Genomic DNA, 14,000 nt, shown 5'->3' on the forward strand with positions numbered 1-14,000 from the left:
GTATTATAAATACAAGGTGTACAGTATTAATAAATTCTCACTTAAGAGATGTGAAATCCAAGGATTTCTTTCTAGGTGAAGGTAGAGCAAAATACATTTACTATCCTCAACACACATGAGCCATGGTTTTAACAAAATTCCTTCAGTTTTGCCTGTGTACATTTGTATGAAATACTACAGTGCTGAGAAGCTAATTAATGTCAAGTCAAAACATTAAAATGGTAATCATTACAAGGATGTAATATTCAAATTTCAGTACTCTGTCTTTCCACTGATTGCATTAAGCATGAAATAGAAACAATTCTCAGAAATAGCACAACTGTCGATTTTAGAAATTTATCAACAGTGGCCCAGTAGTTAGAAAAAGGGAATGGCCTTGACCACAACACAAGGTCCATGTGAGGTAATAATTTTTAAAGTCATTTTGTGCTGAATTAAAGAGTAAGAGAATCCAGGAGGATTATTTTAGTCTTTCATATACTTAATTAATTTCAAGAATCTTCTTCTTAAAAGTAACCAGCTGCAAAACCAGCATATTTTTACTGAGACACTAAGTCCCTGAGCTGCTTACCATAAAATGAATGAGTTTGGAATATATCAAAGAAGATTGGAAAGTGTTTTATCCAAGCAGAGTTCAGAACCTGTGTATAAGGAACACGGCTTCTGACTCTAAGGCACCGGCATATATGCAATGATTATAAAATAAGTATATTCAGGATGGCGGGTGACCTCAAGTTACTAATTTTGTTCACTAAGACTAAACAAAACACTTGGTTTTAGAGGTAATGCCAAAAAACTGTTACTACGTAGTGAATGCTCTATTTTGGGAAGACAGCTGTTGCACGTTATTATATTAGAAATGAACTTGAGGAGATTCAACCAAAACAGACTGTGGGTCAACAGTTCTTATTTCTAAACCTAAAAGGAAGGTCATTATTTTACATGCTACTCACACATTCCTTTCCATAGATTACCCAAAATCAGTATTGAACTTCACAACAAAATTCTACAGCCATCTTCTTTAAGAAAGAACAATCAGGAGCCTCAAAATTAGTGTTTCAAAATATACGAAGTGAAACAAGTTTGCCTAATTGTTTATGTTTCTAGTTCATTGTTTACTGTTCGTTTAATTCCTATTTCTCGGAGTGCTCTTCCCTTCCCATCGCTCTTCTGAGCATTTCCTCAGGATTCAGGAAGTGAGCTGGGACAGAGAAGAGAACAAGACAAATTCTATCTCTGGTCTCACGTAACTTACAGTCTAATGGAAAACACAGATAGGAAGTCGTGTCTGCACAAAATACACTTCTTCCCTCCAGGATGGTGAAATGGAAAACTCTCAAGGTTTGGAACCAGGCCACCTAAAATCAGATCCTGCCTATTGGTGAGCCTGTGACCACATTTTAGCCTCTTTATTTTTTTAGCAAAATAGGGATTGTGAAAGCGACCATAGAGAATTCTTCCTAAGACTAACTGGATAATGTCTGGACAAGGCCTGACAGTTTCAATAGGCATTCAAATCATTCCTCTTTCCTCCGTTATTTGCATTTGCCCTAATTTTCCATTCACCTATTACTGGTAACAAGATTCGACAGTGAAAAACCCTTTTCCTCTACCAAATTTAAGAATTTATTTAACAAAAATGTTCACTTCAAAACAAAAGCTAAAATCATTTTCCTAGTTAATGAAGACGTTATCTATATATTGAGATTAAGTGTATCCTGAATTTTGTTATCCAGTTCCTAGCCTATTTTCAGCGTTCATCCAATTTCCTTACAATTGAAAGCGTTAAAAAAAAAAAAAATAACATTTTCATTGCCTTAGGGAAAACTTGATTTTATATTCAGAACAACAAAGCTCACAGAAAGCAAAGAAAAAAGTACGTACACTCTGTGCTGTTTCCTCTTAGGTGTAAGAAAACCAAGCTTATGGAATTAAAATTATTTAGGTCTTTGCAATCAATATAAATTTGAACAAAGCTAATGCCGTTAAGGCAATTATCAGTAGTTTATGTGAGTAACAAAAATTATTTTTGCTTACAGTAAAATGAAATTAAATGTGTGTGAGTAAAATAAAATATTAATCTTCATTGGAAGTTTTCATGCATATTAAGATTTCTCTAGGGTTGTCTTTTAACTCTATTTTTAAGACATGAAGCAGGAGACTTAATCTTGCATGTGACGTTATGAAGAATGACAACCATACTCATTCTTACATCTCTTCAGGTACTGGTGGTGCCTTTTTAAATGCTGTAGACTGAGCTCTGAGCTTCTGAATTCATTACGGTTCATTTTAATATGACCTTCCTTGGAAGAAGGTTTAGAATTTTGCTTATCATCTAAAATTCTGATGAACAGAATCCTGCTGCCTCCTTTTCTTGAGATAGCATGAAAGAAAACAGCTGTCTTAACTGCAGAATCATAGCACCCTGTTGTAGGAAGAGAACTTTAAAGAGGTAACTTACACCAATTATCTTATTACATTGATATGAGACAACTCTGGAGGTCTAAGGTCCTATTGCTTTTCTCTTTTAATTTCTTTTTAATGTTTGTTTATTTTTGAGACAGAGGGAGACAGAGTGCGAGTGGAGGAGGGGCAGAGAGAGAGGGAGACACAGAATCTGAAACAGGCTCCAGGCTCTGAGCTGTCAGCACAGAGGTTAATGCGGGGCTCAAACCCATGAACCAGGAGATCATGACCTGCGCCGAAGTCGGATGCTTAACCGACGGGGCCACCCAGGTGCCTCCCTATTGCTTTTTTTTTTTTTTTTTTAAGTTTATTTATTTTGAGAGGGAGTGAGGGAGAGAGTGAGAATCCCAAGCAGGCTCCACACTGCCAGGGCAGAGACTAAGGTGGGGTCAAACCCACAAACTGTGAGATCATGACCCAAGTAGAACCCAAGAGTTACATGCTTCACCGACTGAGCCACCCAGGCACCCCTAAGGTCCAATATCAAGTAGTGTCTGAGCCAAGACTGGAGCTTCCTCTGTGGTCCATATGTGGGGATGGCTCTGAAGGTGTGGCTCACACAGGTGCCGTGTGAGGGTCCACATCTGTTTATTTATTTCTTCTGCATACTGAGTGCCAACTGGGCACTTCACAATGTCTGCTATACTGAAGGGTGGGAGGGACGATCTTCCCACTGATCTCAAATTGTTCTGAATCCAAGTTTTAGGGTTCACACATGTGCTGCTAGCATTCTGTGAACACGTTCTAAAACTATTTTAACACCACAACTAAAGGAACAAATCACACGAACAACTCAATGTTTTATATACCAAATTTGAATACATTAGAAGCCTCCGGTACCTAACTGTTCGCTGCTAAACTGACTGGCTTTTCCGCAGGCCTTAGAATAAAGCCAGGTCACAAAGCAAATGACATCAAGGACCGAGGAACTAATGGGACGTCTATGAGGAACTGGAGGGTGCAGCCCCATCTAAACCAGGCAGCTGAGTGGTAGCTGAGGCAATACAGACCCAAAGTTGACACCTCTTAATTCTTTCCAGTCATGAAAGAAGACCTTATCTTTATGAAATAAGAAAACAGGAAAAATTCAGTTAAGGATCCAACCCGTCACTGCCTTCATTATCACTTGCTCTAATTAACTCAAGTTACTAACCACAAGGTAAAAAAGGCCCATCAAATGACAGAGGACTAGCACAACATTAGGAGCCAGAAAGTCCTGGGTCTGAATGCCTCTTTCTTCATCTAGGAGTCGCTTGACCACTTGCAAGTACGTAACTCAAAAGAGAAATCAATCTGCACATGTCAAGTAGAGAATAACAATACCACCTCGTGAACTGAATGCAAATTCAGTAAGATAAGGCACACAGATATTGTGAATACTGCCATGCATTCAATAAACCGCTATTATTACCATGATCATCGTTATTTTGAGACTGCTTCTTCACAGGCATACTGAATCGAGTCAATGCTCTAAAACCCCACACAGCAAACAGATGAACCCATTCTACGTGGAAAAACAAACACCTCAAATGAATTCATGTCTATCTTTGTTGTTTGATACAAACATACTGAACGGTTTTATAAAAGAATTTAATCCTTTCCACGTACTTAAAAGTGAAAAATTGTTTTTGTAAATACAATATGCACAGAAGATAAAAAGACAATAGAGGTGCAGGAAATTATAGGAGATCCACCCTGACTTAGATGATTGAGTATCGTTCCCAGCTGTAATTGTTTACGTAGTAATAAGCATCACTTGGCCGAATTCTTGAACCCGCAAGTGATACTGGCCCTATTGAAATAAAATCTCTAAAGGCTATCATTTTTAGATGATCTTTTCTGGAGACATTTGCATGTGACCTTTAAATTTTCCTCACTATCAAACTGCTATAATTTGGGGAAGCTTTTCTTCCCGCACCAAACTACAGATGACCATCTGTTTCAACGATGTTGTTCAATAAAGTTGTTCCCGTCTGTAAGAAGTGACATTTGTTAACAGGAGAATCTCCATAGCACCATTTGAATTTTCAGTTACTTCTAGACAGGCCCAATCATTGTCATGGAGAGTAATTAAAAAAGGCACTACTGCATCTCACGGCAGTCACACGAAGTCAACAAAGGAAAATGAGGTGAATGATTCAAAAATAACTTTTTAAAAAAGCTATTACAAATGTAAGCTGGTGCATAAAATAATTATAAGTTAACTGTGCTGCTTTAAAATGATTGAAAAAATGCATTCAAAATGTAAGGATTTTACATAGTGCTTCTTAAGGCGCGCTTCCTAAATAAATGCAAGTATGTATCAACAATCATCACAGCAATTGTACAGACATAAACCCTTTCTTTTGAAAGGGTCAGAGGCAAGGAAACCAACCTTCAGAGACTTCAATGACACACACCCACACACGCGCTCCCGCAGGAGAATATCAAGACTCCAGGAAGGTGAAAATGGGAAGTCAGGGGCTCCTCTGTACCTATAAACAGGAACAACGGCTATATTCTCATTATTTCCCCCAAGGAAGTTCCGAAGTACAGAACATCGTCTTTTCCCTCAAAATGTCCCCTCAAACTGGTTAGTTCAAAAACTGCCCTGGAACTTCCTGACTTCGTTTTTGTCCAACCTCATACCATTGTCCTACCTCATACTTACTGTATAAAAGAACAGATTTCTGAAAAGCCGGACAATATAAACCATAGACAAGATTCTACAAAAGGATCCTACACTATACCGTCAAATGCAAGACTCTGAAACTGAAATGGATTCCAAGAAATTGATATTCACACATGTGGATCTGAAATCCACCTTGGTTTAGTTTCATTTCTCGAAGCAATGGAGTATTAAGCCCCATTTTCCAAAAGATCAAGGCGTGGCCACATTTCACAAGAGGTGGAAAACGCCTGGGGATGAGGAACCTTTACTGTAACACAAAGAATACATCTCGTAAAAGACAACTGGATTCGTAGTGCGCAGAAAAGACACTTGTCAGAACACTGAAAAGAGCGTCACCTTTAAGCCGAGCAGCGCTAGGTGGCAGAGGAGAGTCGACCAGGCGTCCAGGCTCTCCAGACCGCTCTGGCTGGAGCTGCTTTCCAGCTTTGAAAGAGAAGCCTTTAGGCTGGCTTGAGTTCCAACAGCGGCCTCTTCTCTAGGGGAAAACCGCTCTGAGCTAAATAGAACTCTTTGGAACGTTCACCACAATTTATTGGAGTGGCTGGATTACGTCCGCGTTGAAGGGACCTACCTGGACAGCCGTGTTCTCCTGTCTAGCAGATCACCTTCACGATGCAACCCCACATCAATAAGAGAAAGACGCAGAGGGGGCGGCCGGGGACTCCTCTCGCCCACAAAACAGGAGCTGAATTACTACCAAAGCTGAATCTTGGGAGGAAGTGCTGAGACGGGGCCTGCTTCCTGGCATGCTACTGGCTGAAACTGGTTTAGGTTGAAACCTCCCTAAAAGGCTTGATTGGAAGGTCCACATGGGGGAGGCACGCAGGAACAGGTGTGTGCTTGCATGCGTAGCTCTCATCATCGTTTGATGGTGTTTACAAAACTGGGAGAAGACGTTCTTCTAGGAATCGAGCCTTGGGAGCCACCCAACCGTCTAAGCCTCATTTACTTTGTTTCAAAAGGAAGATAATAACAGTGCCTATTTAAAGGTCGTTGTGAGGCGTAAATGAGATGGGTGGTCCATGAAAAGTGCTTTGTAAATAAAGTCCTCAGTAAACGGTAGCTATCCATATTGCCACCCTCAAACAAGACAAGCAATGGGAACGGTTTATAAAACAAAGAACAGCCATCATTATCATCCTCGTTGTTATTACCACTCTCCTTATGCTCTCTCTGTTTCTCTCTGTTCCCGCCAAACCGGGTGACTTGGTAGTACCCTATAATTCCTCTCCTTTCTCGTGTCTAGAGCAGAATTCACAGCTCTTGGTATGGAGTTACACATATAAGTGATGATACTGAAATCTGTCTCTGCTGTTAACCAGCTACGGAACTTTGGGCGACTGGTCTCATCTCTCTGAGCCTCAGTTTCCCCACCAGAAAAACAAGGATAGTAATAGGCCTTTCCTCCATAGGTTACCTATGAGAATGAGACACCATACTGTCTGATGCAGGGTGACAGTTCACCAGATGCTAGCTCCTTCTAGCAGTATTATTACTATTCATTTGCCTTGGCATACTCCCCGCACCTAAAACTTAATTCCTTTAAGGCTCAGTTTTTTTTTTTCTTTTAACGTTTATTTATTTTTGAGACAGAGAGAGAGACAGAGCATGAACAGGGGAGGAGCAGAGAGAGAGGGAGACACAGAATCTGAAACAGGCTCCAGGCTCTGAGCTGTCAGCACAGAGGTTAATGCGGGGCTCAAACCCATGAACCAGGAGATCATGACCTGCGCCGGAGTCGGACGCTTAACCGACCAAGCCACCCAGGCGCCCCAAGGCTCAGTTTTAACATCTCCTCCATTCATCCACATACTCTCTCAGGTGACCTATATTCTGTGTCTCTTTGATACTCTGGGGACTTAAGTACCAAAAGGCTTAGCTCCTGGTATCAAGAGATCCTACCAGGGGAGCAAAAACAAGTCAGATGTACAATGTTCTTAGTGCAATGAAGAATGTGAAGTGGCCAAAGAAGCGTTTATTTTAAAGACAGTGTTAATTTCACTTAGGAAGACTGTAGGAAAAGAGACTACGTGCACCATCATGATTAGAAGCATGGAGTTTTGTGTTACAGTGCTCTGAGTCCAGTCTCAGCTTCGCCATTTGTTCCCTGGATAACTTTGGAGAAGTTATAATATTGTCACTGAGGCTCAGTGTATTCTTCTGTAAAACAGGGATAATCGTAGGACCTATATAATCATGGGTAAAGTGAAGGTCATACATGCAAATCTGGTTAAAGTACTACAAAAGTTTCAATATAGGTTCGTTCATATTAGCAGTAATCATATCAACATAAGTAATACCATCATCAAGTCTTAGTGATGGAAACACTGAATGTGCTTCTCGAATTAAAGAGCGGTATTTGAATACAAGGCTGGGGAAAGGCAATGAGGCAAGAAGAAAAACTTGGAAGGGAGAAAGAAGGGGAAGTTTGGAGGAACCAGAAAGTAGTTCACGTTGGCCTCATTAAGCACGAAATGTGTACTTAGAGGAACTCTCTGTCCTGGGTTGCCTGGGGCTGATGAGTTCACCAGAGAAGCAGTTACTTTCAATACTAAAACTGGGTAACTTCTGGGAAAATTGGGGTGAGTTGATCACTCTACACTTAGAGGATTGTAGCCCAGCAAACAAGGGTCTTGAAGGACATGTGAAGGGGTTTAGGCTCTATTTATACGAAACAGGGAACACGTGAAAGTTCTTCAGTAAGGGAGTAACTGATCAGAAGTGCAGAAGCCTGTGCCAGGCAGCCCGCCCAAGGAAGACTCGGTCCCTCTTTTCTTCCAGATCAGTTTGCTCCTCCCTGCTCTTCTCATAGGATTTTATTTGTCCTCTAGCAATTAATCACATGTTGCACATGTTGTCTGTGTTATATATTTGTGTGTGTCCTCATACTCTCACAATATACTTTACTTGCTACCAGGATTGAGTATTTATTATTTTCTCCTCATGCTACCCTATACATAGCACAATATGCATTGAATTAAGTTGATTAAAATCGATGATTCTATGCAATACAATATTGACATTTGCTATTCATCTCAGTTCAAAATCGAACATCAGTTTTTTGTGCACCTAGTAATGATTCTTCATGGGACATAAAGTCAGTCTATTAAAATACTGACTGGCAAATACACACACAAAATAATTTTCTGTGAAATGTAAGGGAGTATTCTCCCCCTCCCATTAAAATTAAAAAAAAAATTTTTACATTTTATTTATTTTTGAGAGAGAGAGAGAGAGAGCACAAGTTGGGGAGGGGCAAAGGGAGAAGGAGACAGAGAATCGGAAACAGGCTCCAGGCTCTGAGCTGTCAGCACAGAGCCTGATGCGGGGCTCGAACTCACAAACCACGAGATCATGACCTGAAAAGAAGCTGGACGCTTAACCGACTGAGCCACCCGGGTGCCCCTCCCATTAAAATTTTAAATTGAAGACATTTTTCTTATTCATTCATTCATTCATTCACTCAACCAGCAAATGTAGCTTAGTAGTACTATGTGTTTGTTCCTGTCCTGGAACCCAAGATACAGGTAAAAAATTGAGGTTCCCCACCATATGGGGTGGCCAGTCAAATTCCTGTAAGGCAGAGCACCAGGGTAGAGTTGCCATGCAAAGTTCAAAATAGCTTAAGGTCATCCTCAAATGCTTAAATATCCCCCTTAGAAAAGTATGTTTTAAGTACTATCAAATCAACAAATGAAGTTAAAAGCATTTGTTCCTATGCATTAGTGACTTTGGAGAAAACCAAGATATATTAGCTAGTGGGAAAATATAGCATGGTGGCTTTAAGGCAGGTGTTCTAGGGTCAGAAAGACATGGGTTCCGATCTCAGCTGAATATCTCATTTCCTTACCTTGACTACCTTTACTGGCGAAACAGGGGCTTCTTTGTAGCCATTTCGTTCACTCATGTATTCATGTATTCAATCACAGAGTTTATAATCATTGCGCTGACCAAGCTTTGAAATTATGTGATTCTTGATCAATTTGGGGTTTCTGGGTAGGTTGGGTTGGGTTCCTGGCAGGCAGACTCTGAGTGGAGGTAAGCATTTGGGAACTTTATGAAGGAATGACATCAGGATCAAGACCTAAAGGGGAAGGGAAGGGTTCAGTCCCAACAAAGGTACCAGTTGACCCCACAGGATGCTCTTTTCGGACATCCAATGTTCGGGCTTTAAGATCCCTGTTTTAACCAGTTCTTGGAGGGAAGTTGCCTGGTCTTGAGTAGGGGCAGCTCTTTTCAGATGAGGCACTCTCCCAAGAGACACTGAGAGGCCTCTCAGCCCATTTCACTGCCAGCAAGTGGGTGAATAAGGTCCTAAAGGGGGGGGGGGACTCGGCAGCATAGCACCCCATCCACTACATAATTGTCAAGATTGCAGATGTTGTACATAGAGTGGAAGTTTATATTTTAAGTGACAACTTCAAAATTATATACATGGTTACCTTACCGTGTACGTTTCCTACTGCTCCCATTTTGCCACCTTTAGCTAATTCTTAATTTCTCATCTTCTTAATGGTGTCTGTCTTGTAGCATTCTGGTGAAGATTAAAAATCATATAATGTATGTAAGGTGCTTTGCAAACTTCCTGGCACTCAGCAAATGTCTGGTATGTGTTAGCTGTTTTTATTAAGAGAAGGTCTAGGAATACAGAAGGACTCAGTAATAAGTGAAAAAAAGGAAACTATGTCAGAATTCTAAAACTTACAGACTGACTTAAAGCACTGAGCCTGTCACTGGCAAAGTTTACATTATGGTATTTGACTAGTGGGTGTCTCAGTCTGGTTTTATGTCAACATTAAATAAAGGTTTGGGTTTCGGCACCTCGTGGGAAGTCTCAGCTAGACTGTTAACATTCTTCGGTCCCTCTTATGAGTAGGGAATTTGAGAATGTTAGAACTACACTCTGTCCGTTTGGGAAATGAACAAGTAAACAGTGATGACAAGGGAAGGATACAAACAAGATATAATAAAGGATCTAAGTTCCAGATACAGGGTATTTATCTCCCAACTAGGTTGTCACATGAACCAAATTTTTAATATTGATAATCTCGCTTGAATCCTTAGAACATGAGTTCTCTTAGGCAGACACTGAATTTCTGTAATTGCTTTTTAATTTACTGAACATAGTATCAGCATTAATGGACAGATGAGAATGTTCCTCTTGCCTGTCTTCCTAAGGAGAATGGTTATTTGTTCAATATGTTTCATGTACCTATTTGTAAAAATAGATCCAAAACAGACTTCCTACTGTTGCCCTGCTTCCTTCCCAACCCCTAAAATAGGGTTCAAACGCTTTTTGGGGGATGAGGAATCCTATTCTGATTTTGTCTCATTTTTTCTGTTTTGTTTTCACCTCCACCAATACCTAGTGGAATTCAGTGTGCACTCAATAAAATTTTGTGGAATGAGAGGTGCCTGGCTGGGTCAGTTGTTAGAGCATGTGACTCTTAATCTCAGGGTTAGGTGTACAGTCTAATTTAAAAAATTAGTCTTGGGGGGGCTCAGTCGGTTAAGTGTCAGACTTCAGCTCCAGTCATGATCTCAGTGTTGGTGAGTTCGAGCCCCGTATCCAGCTCCTTGCTGTCAGCACAAAGCCAGCTTCAGATCCTCTGTCCCCTCTGTCTCTCTACCCCTTCCCTGCTCGCTCTCTCTCTCAGAAATAAGTAAACATTAAAAATTTTTCAAAATGTATTGAATGAAAGAACGAATGAATTTCAGAGCTGGAAAAGACATTAGAGATAATAGAGTCCTCATTTTAAAAATGGACAGAGGCATATTCAGGAGTGTATGTGGCTGTCTGAGTCAGAGCAAGGACCCAGCTCTCACAACGCCCCAAACCCCCCCGCTCCCAAGCAAGACTCTTACTACCATAGCACACTGCACCTTCTGTGCTCTAAAAACCCATGTAAGTCTGCTCAGAGCATTGCTTGTCAGTCATTCTTACTCAGGGCATTCATTTCTTGAGATATTTGCTTCTCTAAAACTAGACATAAAACAAAGTATGCCTTCCTCATTATAGCCCATCACATAATGTTAACACATCCCAGGTACCTTCACACTTTTTTTTTCTTTCACATATTTGTGAAATTTCCTTTTATTTGTAGGATCTGCCAGATGCCTTCTTTAATCAATCCTCATCATTCTGAGGTTTCTCTTATCTAATTTATTCCACAAATTTGGAGTAGGTCTAGATGATACATCAGACACAGAAATAAGGATGGAAGCAGGATTGAAAGGTGTAAATCTGTAACAAATGTATTATAAAAACTATAGGGGCGCCTGGGTGGCGCAGTCGGTTAAGTGTCCGACTTCAGCCAGGTCACGATCTCACGGTCCGTGAGTTCGAGCCCCGCCTCAGGCTCTGGGCTGATGGCTCAGAGCCTGGAGCCTGTTTCCGATTCTGTGTCTCCCTCTCTCTCTGTCCCTCCCCCATTCATGCTCTGTCTCTCTCTGTCCCAAAAATAAATAAACGTTGAAAAAAAAAAATTTAAAAAAAAAAAAACAAAAAAAAAAACTATACAGTCATCATCAAAAGAGAAAAATGTTTTTTGAAAATTGTCCATGATCTCATCCCCCCTAACATAACAAAGATAATAGCATTCTGGCGAATTTCTTCATATTTTTTTCTTTGTTTTGAAGATTTTTAAAAAATGTTTATTTATTTTTGAGAGAGAGAGAAAGTGAGGAGTGGGGAAGAGAGAGGGAGACACAGAATCTGAAGCAGGCTCCACGTTCTGAGTTGTCAGCACAGAGCCCAATGCGGGACTTGAACTCACAACCCATGAGATCATGACCTGAGCTGAAGTTGGATGGTTAACCAACTGAGCCACCCAGGTGCCCCTAGTTTTGTTTTGTTTTGTTTTCTTTTCTTTTCTTTTCTTTTCTTTTGTTAGCCATAATTTCCCATAGGTATAAATCAGAGTGCACTGATATCTATAACTTCTACCTGTTCACTCAATGTTATATCATTAGTATATCCATGTTTTAACGTAGCCTTTATGACTACAATTTTCATTGATCGTGTAATGTTCCCTTTAATACATACATCACAACTGTTGGGGAGGAAGAATTTACTCTGTCTTTCAATGTCCTTCCAGCTGAACTTAGAATCACATTGACATGAGAAAGATTAATAGGAGAAAATCAAATTTAATAGTGGATGTATGGGGATCCACATAGACAAGGAAATTCCAAAGACAGTGAGGCAACATAATGCTTATATGCACTAAGAGAGGGTTACAGGTCAGAGGATACACAAGACACAAAGGCCATTAGCCGGAAGGTGTGAGGAGGTGTTTGGAAAACAGGTTGCTCTCTTACACAGATAAGTTTATTAAGTAAAGAGGAATCTCTCTAAATAGCTCTCTGTTAATATGTCTCTCTCCCTGAGTGGGAGGTAAAGAGCTTTTCCTAAGTCTGCTGGGTTTGATTGTATTATTCAAATTATTCAAAATAATGTTCCTGCCAAAGTGGCTCATCTTGGGGCACCCTGCCCTTGGCCTTTACATAACTGATCTGTTTCCCTAAAGGTGGACCTGAATGCTTTTTCCAGTCATTTGATATTATAAATCAAGTAGGGATGAGTATTTTGGGTCACATAGCTTTTTCTATGTTTTGCTTTGTTCCCTTAGGACAAATTCCCAAAGTAGAATTACTGACTCCAAGAGAATGGACATTTTTATAACTCTTCAAGCATATATTGCCAAGTCCCCGGGTGGAAGGAGAGAATGTTGAATTTAATTAAATTAGGTAAGGGGCAGCAGTTGAGGTTTCCTGTGATCAGTATTTCCAGGCAGCCAATTAGGACTCCAATAGTGTGAACAGAGACGGTTGTTTTGAGCTTTTCAGCCCAGCCTATAGAGACTCATGAGAACTGTGTTGGGTCACAATTATTTCTTAGAAATATGCATTTGAAATTCTAGATGAACCTCAGTGTTGACTTTCCTTAGTCCTGTTTTTAATCTGTGACAATTGTCTAATAAGGAAACAGGAAAAGAAGGCTTTTTAGATTAACACGTTTTCATGTCATTCCTTCTAATCAGGTTAAAAAGGTTCCAAAGCTGAGACTTAAAGAGAGAGTATTAGCTCAGACATTCTTGTAACATTCAATCACGTGGTCAGAAGCCACTATGGTTTAGGAAGAGGCCCCTGGTCAAATAGGATCCTCAGGGGCCCTGATTTACCTCTCAATGCACACAGCAGTGAGATTGAAGGTTTGTTCTGTGCCCTTAAGTGGTTATGCTGAGGTGAAACCCTTAGAAACACATTTCATTAGTCAGGAAAACACATCTGGTTGTTTGAATCAGTAGAAAGGGACCCCCAGCTATTCTTTAACTACACACCTAATGATTGAGTAAATAGACACTCTCTTACTGGCATGCTTATTCCTCAAAGCAAAGAAGACTTTATCAAGTCCCAGAGAGTGACTACACGTAGATGAAGAATTAGTAACACTTCTAGCATTTGTGCATGCTTCATAGTTTCACGGATATTTTCACGCAAGTAACCTTCACAAGAGCCTTGAGAGTTTAATGCTTTTCTCCTTCCCATTTTCCAGATGAAACAGTGAAGGCTCAGAAGCATCCATGATTTTCCTTCAATCATGAGGCCTGCAAGACACTAAATCATGACTAAAATTCCTGTCTCTGAGCCTAAATCCTGTAGGTGTATTGCCTCCATCACCACAAACACCAATCACAGAAATATATTAGGTGAATGTCAAAAATCCTGGCGCCATTTCAAAGAAAACTTCTGAGCATGAGAATTACAACCGATGGAAATAACAAAAATTTGGGTCAGAACATTCTCAGAGCCAAAGGCAGCAGAGAAAACTGGGGCAGCAAAATAACGTACTTCTCAATCA

Source organism: Panthera tigris, chromosome A2, assembly GCF_018350195.1.
Source record: "Panthera tigris isolate Pti1 chromosome A2, P.tigris_Pti1_mat1.1, whole genome shotgun sequence".
NCBI lineage: Eukaryota > Metazoa > Chordata > Mammalia > Carnivora > Felidae > Panthera > Panthera tigris.